Source organism: Borostomias antarcticus (genome assembly GCF_949987555.1).
Source record: "Borostomias antarcticus genome assembly, chromosome: 19".
Taxonomy (NCBI): domain Eukaryota; kingdom Metazoa; phylum Chordata; class Actinopteri; order Stomiiformes; family Stomiidae; genus Borostomias; species Borostomias antarcticus.
The window spans coordinates 13,851,264-13,862,349 of record NC_140252.1 but is presented as its reverse complement, the minus strand read 5'-3'; positions in this window follow the sequence as shown (position 1 = coordinate 13,862,349).

Below are 11,086 nucleotides of genomic sequence, written 5' to 3'. Positions count from 1 at the left end.
TGCCAGCAAGGTGATTTGCATATCCTGACGTCCTGATGGAGGTATTGGGAAGGAGTGATGTGTTGATGGTTGAGGCACTTTCATGTTTTTTCCCAGAGGAGACAAACATCTCTATGACTCTCCGTCTGTACATCTCCCCTCTCTCCCTGCTCCTCCCCCTCCTCCCCCTGTGTCCCTCCCCCTCTCTCCCCGCTCCTCCCCCTGCGTCCCTCCCCCTCTCCCCCTGCTCCTCCCCCTGCATCCCTCCCCCTCTCTCCCTGCTCCTCCCCTGCGTCCCTCCCCCTCTCTCCCTGCTCCTCCCCCTCCTCCCCCTGCGTCCCTCCCCCTCTCCCCCTGCTCCTCCCCCTGCGTCCCTCCCCCTCTCCCCCTGCTCCTCCCCCTGCATCCCTCCCCCTCTCTCCCTGCTCCTCCCCCTCCTCCCCCTGCGTCCCTCCCCCTCTCTCCCTGCTCCTCCCCCTCCTCCCCCTGCGTCCCTCCCCCCTCTCCCCCTGCTCCTCCCCCTGCATCCCTCCCCCTCTCTCCCTGCTCCTCCCCCTGCGTCCCTCCCCCTCTCTCCCTGCTCCTCCCCCTCCTCCCCCTGCGTCCCTCACCCTCTCTCCCTGCTCCTCTCTTCTCCTCACCTCTTTCTATATCCATCTCAGTTCTGTGTGTGTGTGTGTGTGTGTGTGTGTGTGTGTGTGTGTGTGTGTGTGTGTGTGCATGTGAGAGAGAGAGAAAGAGGGAATGTAAACTGATCACAGAGAATGAGACTGCTATTGATCAATATAGCTCTGTATAGAGCCAGTAGTGTAGTCTCAGTCTGTTCTCTAGGGGAGGAGAAGCAATGTGTGTGTGTGTGTGTGTGTGTGTGTGTGTGTGTGTGTGTGTGTGTGTGTGTGTGTGTGTGTGTGCCTGTGCGTGTGTGTTTGTGTGCGTGTGCGTGCGTGCGTGCCTGTATGCGTGTGTGTGGAGGGGTCTGTGTGATTCCTTGTGTGTGTGAGTGTGAGTGTTCTGGAATCTATATCTCCTCTTAATGAGAACATCAATGTGTGCTCTTCAGGGCTGGTCACCGGAGTGATGGTCATCACAGCAGGGATCCCCTCCCTCTCTCTCTCCCTCTCTCTCTCTCTCTCTCTCCCCCTCTCTCTCTCTCTCTCTGTAGGCACATTGACACTACTGGACATGTTTCTCAAACAGAACTGTGTGTGTGTGTGTGTGTGTGTGTGTGCTTGCATTTTTGTTTACTGGGAGTTAGAAGTCAACTGACATTTGCTGTAAGGTTGCTTCTATCTTCAGAGGAGTCTCTCCTCCACCCTATTGTCTTCTCTCTCCTCCTCTCCTCTCTTTTCCTCTCATCTCCTCTCCTCTCTCCTTCTGTCCTCTTCTCCTCTCTCATCCTCAACTCTCCTCTCCTCCTGTTGTGTAAATACAGCTGTTATCTCCTGCACAAGGTCGGCATCTTCAGACAGCGCCAGTCTGAGTAGAGCAGAGAGGTCCGTCTCTGACACACACACACACGTACGCGCAACACTGTCTCTGACACCGATGAAAAGTCAGTTCCATTGGACATCAAGCGCCAGCATGTCACACAGAGACCGGCAACGTAGAGCCTTCTGACATATCTGCCTCCAGCACTGACAACTCGCCTCACCCCACACACACACACACACACACACACACACACACACACACACACATGAAATATAAAGTCCCAAATGGTCTGCCTCAGAATTAGAGGACATCACTCAGTTGAAGCCGGAACAGCAGGAGGGAGGGGGTGAAGGAGAGGGAGGGAGAGGGGAGAGCAGCGACAGAGAAGCAAACAAACAAAAACAACAGGCAGTCAGGCAGGCTGACAGACAGACAGATAGACAGGCTGGAAGACAGATAGACAGGCAAACAGACAGACAGACAGACAGACAGGCTGGAAGACAGATAGACAGGCAAACAGACAGACAGACAGGCAGACAGACAGACAGGCTGGAAGACAGATAGACAGGCAAACAGACAGACAGATAGACAGGCAGACAGACAGACAGACAGAAGGACAGGTATACAGAGACAGACAGACAGACAGAAGGACAGGCATACAGAGACAGACAGACAGATAGACAGGCAGACAGACAGACAGACAGACAGACAGACAGACAGACAGACAGACAGACAGAAGGACAGGTATACAGGGACAGACAGACAGACAGACAGGCAGGCAGACAGACAGACACACCAATAGATCAACAGACCAACAGAGCGTGTCCATGTGTGCCTCTGTGTGTGTGTGTGTGTGTGTGTGTGTGTGTGTGTGTGTGTGTGTGTGTGTGTGTGTGTGTGTGTGTGTGTGTGTGTGTGTGCGTGCGTGCGTGCGTGCGTGCGTGCGCCCGCGCGTGCACCCATGCGCATCCAGGGGTGTGAAACAAATGCCTCTGCTCTGACGAGACAAGCTGGCACACAGCAGGCCTGAGCAGGGGCCCAGACCTCTGGGGACACGGGTGTCATCCTGGAGCCCGGAGCCTCTGGGGACACGGGTGTCACCCTGGAGCCCGGAGCCTCTGCCCCGTCTTACTGGTGATGCGCTCGCGGGTCCCAGAGGTCTCAGGCGCAAACACAGGAAATACCAAAAGAGTAAGCAAGCATTAACTTGCTCTGGAAATCACCCACTCTCTCTCTCCCTCTCTGTCTGTCTGTCTGTCTGTCTGTCTGTCTGTCTGTCTGTCTGTCTGTCTCTCTCTCTTTCTCTCTCTCTCTCTCTCTCTCTCCTTCTCTCTCTCTCTCTCTCTCTCTCTCTCTCTCTCTGTCCAGTCTTAAATCAGGATGCCGATCACCCACTGGCCAGGAAAAAGCTCTTTGAAGTAAATACCCAATTTCAACCCACCAGTGTGTGTGTGTGTGTGTCCAGGGACTGGAATGGGGGCCATCTCTCTCTCTCTCTCTCTCTCTCTCTCTCTCTCTCTCTCTCTCTCTCTCTCTCTCTCTCTCACACACACACACACACACACAGTACTTAGAGCATCGAGCATCTCAGTGATAGATGCAAATAGACAGGAAATGAGCAGGACAATTGTTGGATTCGAGAAAATAGCAGTCCAGGTCTAACGGCTTTAGTACACAATTACAGGCCTGCCCTCCCTCCCTCTCCCTCTTCTCTCCATCCCGTCCCCCTACCTCCCCCCTATCCTCCTACAGTACACCCCCCCCCCCTCTTCAGCCCTTACTCCCCCCCTCCACACGCCGCCCCCTCCCACTACCCCTCCTCCCCCCACTCTCCTCTACCCCCCCCCTCCCTCCCTCACCCTGCCAGTAGGCCCTAACTCACCATAGCTAATGCCAGGGATGGGTGGGGACAGAGGACTACTTTTATGCCCACATTATTATAACTCAATTTGGCGGCGGTTTAATTCCCGCGGTCTTCTCCGGTTGTGTCCGCAACAATTTGTCCAGCGGGCGCACGACTCAACAAATGGGGGTTTTATAGAAATTAGATAATTATTGAGGTTTCATGAATCGCAGCGTCTCCCGTAAATGATATTTATGCAGCTGTTTGCCGGTGTACATGAGGGCGCACAGAGAGACGGAGCTAACTGGATGAATATTGGCAGTTTGAGAAATCTTTTTTTTTTCAGCTAATGATAGACAGCTTGGAGGCTTGATTTCACACACACACACACACACACACACAAGCACACATACACAGACACACAAGCACACACATACACAAGCACACACTTATGAACACATAAACAGGTGCAGGCACACTCACAACCACACATGCACACACACAAACACACATACATACAGAACCACACACATACACGTACACAAGCACACACTTATGAACACACACACAGGAACAGCGAGGTATCACCACGCAAGGTTCCGAAGTGTTCCAAAGGTGATAACAGTTTTAGCGTGTATTACACAAAGACCAACAGTAATCTCGGACCCACTGTGAGGAACGCACACTCCCCTGACAGGTGGAGGTCAGTAACTCAACTGACCAGCCTGTGTTACTGGAAGACGCTGAAGCAAGCGCTGGCTATTGACCTTGGCCTTCTCGGTTTCTTACTGAAGCCCAGTCTTCCTAGGAAAAGATACGAGTGAGAAGGGACAGTTTGTCTCAGACAGGCCGGCTCCCAGGCTCCCTCAGGGCCTCTTCAGACTGGTCAGTTGGCACATAGTCATATATGGTCAAACACTTTATTTAGCTTACACTTCAATAGCTCATTACATGGACCTTCACACTTGGTCAAAGGAGTCACACAGTGAAAAGATATTAGGCCCTTTATTATAGCTAGGTTCACTTATTGCGAGATCACACGCGAGGGGATAAAGATGAACTGTTAACGGGGTGAGATGATTAATTTCCATAATATCACACACACACACACACACACACAAATACACACACACACACACACACACAAATACACAGCACACACACATGCACACACTTATGAACACATACACAGGAACAGGCACACACACACATGCACACACTTATGAACACATACAGTACTGTACACAGAAACAGGCACACTCATAAGCACACACGCATACACACACACAAGCACACACTTATCAACACAGGAGCAGGCACACTCTTAAGCACACACACACACAAACACACATACACAAGCGCAGACACGCACACATATACAGTACACAAGCACACACTTATCAACACAGGAACAGGCGCAAACATGCACACACACACACACACACACACACACACACAGAGCACACAAGCTCCCTGATTGATGTTCCTTCCCAGCATGGAGACAGGTCACTGTGGTTGCTGTGTGGCTAGCCCCGCTGTCAGGGTCAGGGGTCAGTCAGCCAGCCAGCATGTGTCCCAGTCCCTCGTTCCCACGGACGGCGGTCAGGAACCATGCGTGTGTTCCTCCCATAGAACTGGCCATTCTCATGCAACCCTTGTTTGCTCGTCAGCGGTGAGATGTAGCGGCCACTGAAGGAGACAGCTCTTTGGAAGGGAACCCGGCCCTTGTATTCATTAAAGTGAACCAGGATGACAGGGGAGGGAACGAGCGAGTGAACGACACGCCATTTTGGTCCCAGAGCGACTGACCACGTTCCCTCGGCTGGCAGCGTCAGCAGCTATTTAGGTCCGCTGTTCCCCGGGGACGGGGGAACTGGAAATTATATCTGCAAGCAGAATTCACACATCGGGGGGGGGGGGGGGGTGAGTGGTGGGAAAAAAAAAGAATTGTCTCGTTTTAATTTAAGGTTGCCTTTTTTTTTTCCCCACCCCCAGCGGACAAATTGAGTCAGGGAAGTGTGGGTGATCACACTGTAATTACTTTTTCCGCGGAGGGGAAGTTAAAGTGGTGTGTGTGTGTGTGTGTGGGGGGGGGGGGGGGCGGAGGAGTGAACGAGGGAAGATGAGGAAGGGATGGGAGATGGAAGGAGAGGGGGGAGGACGAAGAGGGGAGACAGAGAATCACCTTTTCAACTCTGACACTAATAGTCTGGGAGAGCGCGTCGCATCGCGCGGGCGTCCGCCCTCCCGCCGCGCCTTCCAATCAGCACGGCGCCGCACGACAGGCTGACATTTTGCTTTATGGCGTGCGTGCGTGTGAGAGATCGACGGGCTCCGCTGGACAGCCTTTGACAGGGAAGAAGATTCCATTATCGGAGCATGAAAGGGAACATCTTGTCTGCTCTGCATAGCCATTATCGCCTGGGTATGGGCCTGCCTGGCGGCGACCCGGACGGATGACTTCCTGCGCCCGGTCTGAATGACTCCCTGTGGCGGCGAGCGTTTACCATAGAAAAGGGGCGGGCGCCAGACAGAGACGCCGTTAGTCTGGTCAGAAAAGTCCCAGCGCATTCTCTGGTTAGGAAGCAGTGATAGGTGGTACTGTAGAAGGGACAATGGATCCATTAAGTGTGTGTGTGTGTGTGTGTGTGTGTGTGTGTGTGTGTGTGTGTGTGTGTGTGTGTGTGTGTGTGTGTGTGTCTGCGTGTGTGTTTTTTATGTGAATGTGTGTGTGCGTGCGTGTGTTTTTTATGTGAATGTGTATGTGTGCTCACTCCCGTGTGTGTGTGTGTGCGTGTGTGTGCGTGTGTGTGTGTGTGTCTGTGTGTGCACACCCACCTCTGTTGCTCTAGTAGCCTGGACCCAGCCCATTGAATCCACCCGCTCCACCGAAGTCGAAGATCTCAACAGAGTGTGACAAGTTGACAATTCTGTGTGATATCAGGCTGCTGCTCTCGCCTAGCTGAACGTATGAGGTGGAATGGAGTCGGAGTCACAGAGGGAGGCTCCCTATATCAGGCTGGAGGAAATGGAGGATGATTCCGGAATATTCCAGCACATACCCTCAGGGCTTTGCATTTCACACACGGTAAAATTCACGCTAAATCTCTGCATCCATCCCTCAAGCCCAGACCAGCTGGGCAGTTCTCGGCCTGCGTAGGTCTGACATGCTACGCGCGTGTTCCAGGCGTGTTCTAGGCTCCCTGCTGGGCCTCAGGCAGTGTGGGACGGTGTGTGTTGGATCCCTTGTATATTTTCTGCTCAGCTGGGCGTGCCCCCTACCAGGGTTCCAGGGTAATTAGCTTTCCTGTGCATAAACACACACACACACATTTCCACTCACCCCACACACCAACCTATTCTCTCTCTCACACACACACACACACACACACACACTCCTGATTCAGTTACACAACAAATAGGCACACTCACAAATGCATACACACACACACACACACACACTCCTGATTCAGTTGCACAACAAATAGGCACACTCACAAATGCATACACACATGCACACACACACACACACACACACAGGTCTGTAGAGCAGTGTGTTGAGATGTAGAAGGTCAGAGTTATGCAGCCCTTCACCGGGCCCAATTAAACTGGAGAACCACGCTGTGATCTGACTGGATGATGAGAACCACACTGTGATCTTCAGTCAAGTCACTTTATTGTCACATCACTGTGTGAAATTCTTACTGTAGGTGCCTGAACCTCCAATGGGCAGTTACATGATACATACTGTATAGTAAAAAAAATAAAAATAAAAATAATAAACAGCATATAAAACAGCATATCAGACAGACACAATATACTGTAGAACACACTAAAGACATGTAGACATAGGCTACATTGTGAACACTACGGACATGATCGACATGATACATTCTGGACATTATTGACATATGGTATATTAATATATATACAGCTGGCATATATAACTGTACATTGTCTGACTGGCCAGTCGGGTGAGGCGGTCGGTCAGACTGGCCAATGAGTTCAGACAATGAGTCAGCCATGGGGATCCTGGGTCTTCAGCCAGTCCAGGAGTCTGGGACCGAGGTTGGGTTCAGGTCAGGACAGCGCGGGGCAGAAGGAAGGGTTCAGGTCAGGACAGCGCGGGGCAGAAGGAAGGGTTCAGGTCAGGACAGCGCGGGGCAGAAGGAAGGGTTCAGGTCAGGACAGCGTGGGGCAGAAGGAAGGGTTCAGGTCAGGACAGCGCGGGGCTGGTCAGGGGGTCTGGGACCGAGGTGAGGTTCAGTTCAGGACAGCGCGGGGCAGAAGGAAGGGTTCAGGTCAGGACAGCGCGGGGCTGGTCAGGGGGTCTGGGACCGAGGTGGTGTTCAGGTCAGGACAGCGCGGGGCTGGTCCAGGAGGAGAATGAACACCTCTGTGCTCCGGCGCCGTGTCCTTCAGGCTTCATGCCTCAACATAATCAAACCCCCCGAAGCCCTGAGGCACTCCGGTCTGGACAGGACTGCAAGCAAACAGAATGGAACCCCTCCCTCCAGGTCAGACAGAAGACGGCAGTAGACTACCCCTCCCAGAGGAATGGACACTGGGCTAGTGCTCGTCCTTTTTATCCCCCAGAGGAATGAACGCTGGACTTAATTTCTGTATATAGTTTTGTAACTTACAGTATGTCTACTGTTATTGTCTATATTGACTGAGTGAAAAAATTACACAAGTACACAAGTATGTTCAGCTGTGTTCAGACATGACTACCTCTCATAAACACCACAATCAGTTACACCAACAAAATACATTAATGGGCGGAGCCCTGTGTTCTCTGAGCACCCTTTCTAGTCTCCATTGTGGTCCTTGCTCGTAGACGTACAGTACACAAAAGGACACACAACACACAAGCATTTTCATAGTACCATACGCTAAACTAGAAATTGGGCTCAGAGAGCACAGGCCTCCGCCCATGAATGCATTTTGTGGCCATGTGCATGCGCATGTGCGTTCGAGCAGGACATGTTTGGTATTGCTGCATTCGTTAGGTCGAGAGCTTTATGCCAGTCCAAACCCTGTCTCTGTGACCTTCCCATGTTGAGCTGTGGCTTCAATTCCCCTTATTGACAATGAATGGGGGGGAATTATTCACTCCTCAAATCCAAAAAAATGAATGGAAGTGAATGGCCGGCCGTATTTGGGCTCGTGGACCCACCCCGTGATTCGGATCCACTCCAAATTATAATGCGTTCTAAGCTGGCCCATGTTACACCCTTCCACTACGTTTCTTGAAAATCGATCTGGTACAGTAGTTGTTGCGTAATCCTGACAGACATAGTACAAACATACACCACTGAAAACATCACCTCCCGGCCTGCGCTGTCAGGTGGAGGTATAAATATCTAGATTCCTCACATACACTTTATAACAGCCTCTTAAGAATTTGTACAACGTCCCTTCCTCTGACCTGTCCTGTTATTCTAGGACTTTGCCAGGAATCACCTTCTAACTGTGGCTTTAAAGTTAATTTGGCTAGTAGCCTCTTTAATGCCAAGTGGTAGTTTATTCCATGCAAGAGGCCCCTGGAATACAAAAGAGCCTTGGCCAATTTTATTTCTGCACCTGACTGTATAATGCTGGTGTGTGTGTGTGTGTCTGTGTGTGTGTGTGTGTGTGTGTGTGTGTGTGTGTGTGTGTGTGTGTGTGTGTGTGTGTGTGTGTGTGTGTGCATGTGTGTGTGTGTGTGTACATACTAATAGTAATAAACTTTTTTGTTTGTTTGTTTGTACAGTGTGTTTTTTGTTCCAGACACTCAAGGTCACATTGGGACAGAAAATCAAAAATCAAACAGGATAGAATTAGGAGAAGACATGTGACACTGTTCAGTAATAGGCGTATAGGCCGCACAGATCTGAGGCATTGTCCATATCTTCAGCCTGCAGGACACCCTACGCAGCGCTAGAAGAGTAGGAGGAATGTGGAACATGGCATGCCAGAGAGGCCTCTTATAAACTTCTATCAAAGCCGGGAGAGAGTGTGAATAGCAGAATCCCTCTTGACGAGGAACAAATCAGGTGTGGATTCCTGTGTGTGGTGTTTGTAAATTTCTTTTATTCTAAGAGTCTCATATCTGACGCGTCATGATTTTCACCGTTTAGAAGACGAGTGTTTTGAATGCCACAGAGACTGCATCCTGTTCCCAACCCTCTGACTCCCTCTCTCTATCTATCCTACTGACTGTGGCTCATTTGCTTCCCTAATAAAAACCAGCTCTGATTCAGTCCTGGTGAATCACATGGGGTCTCCGTCTATTTCACACTGGTGTCGTTCCAGGAGGTGTGTATCTGTGGAGTGGGAGAGGGAGGGGGTCAGCTGACGCAGAGCAGTCTACAATGCTGTTATAGCACTCCTACACATACAATACACACACACACACACACACACACACACAGCCCTTCAGCTCTCCGGAGGTGGTTGTCTCCTACCAAGAGGTCTATCAATCTACACGTGCCCATATTTCCTCATAAACTGAGATAGAATTATATGATGCTAAGAGAGCAGGGTAGTATCTATTACTACTGATGCTACCAGAGAGAGCAGGGTAGTATCTATTACTACTGATGCTACCAGAGAGAGCAGGGTAGTATCTATTACTAGTGATGCTACCAGAGAGAGCAGGGTAGTATCTATTACTACTGATGCTACCAGAGAGAGCAGGGTAGTATCTATTACTACTGATGCTACCAGAGAGAGCAGGGTAGTATCTATTACTACTGATGCTACCAGAGAGAGCAGGGTAGTATCTATTACTGATGCTACCAGAGAGAGCAGGGTAGTATCTATTACTAGTGATGCTACCAGAGAGAGCAGGGTAGTATCTATTACTGATGCTACCAGAGAGAGCAGGGTAGTATCTATTACTACTGATGCTACCAAAGAGAGTAGGGTTGTATCTATTACTGATGCTACCAGAGAGAGCAGGGTAGTATCTATTACTGATGCTACCAGAGAGAGCAGGGTAGTATCTATTACTGATGCTACCAGAGAGAGCAGGGTAGTATCTATTACTGATGCTACTAGAGAGAGCAGGGTAGTATCTATTACTACTGATGCTACCAGAGAGAGCAGGGTAGTATCTATTACTAGTGATGCTACCAGAGAGAGCAGGGTAGTATCTATTACTGATGATGCTACCAGAGAGAGCAGGGTAGTATCTATTACTACTGATGCTACCAAAGAGAGCAGGGTAGTATCTATTACTGATGATGCTACCAGAGAGAGCAGGGTAGTATCTATTACTACTGATGTTACCAGAGAGAGCAGGGTAGTATCTATTACTAGTGATGCTACCAGAGAGAGCAGGGTAGTATCTATTACTAGTGATGCTACCAGAGAGAGCAGGGTAGTATCTATTACTAGTGATGCTACCAGAGAGAGCAGGGTAGTATCTATTACTAGTGATGCTACCAGAGAGAGCAGGGTAGTATCTATTACTAGTGATGCTACCAGAGAGAGAAGGGTAGTATCTATTACTAGTGATGCTACCAGAGAGAGCAGGGTAGTATCTATTACTAGTGATGCTACCAGAGAGAGCAGGGTAGTATCTATTACTGATGCTACCATAGAGAGCAGGGTAGTATCTATTACTAGTGATGCTACCAGAGAGAGCAGGGTAGTATCTATTACTGATGATGCTACCAGAGAGAGCAGGGTAGTATATATTACTGATGATGCTACTAGAGAGAGCAGGGTAGTATCTATTACTGATGATGCTACTAGAGAGAGCAGGGTAGTATCTATTACTACTGATGCTACCAGAGAGAGCAGGGTAGTATCTATTACTGATGCTACTAGAGAGAGCAGGGTAGTATC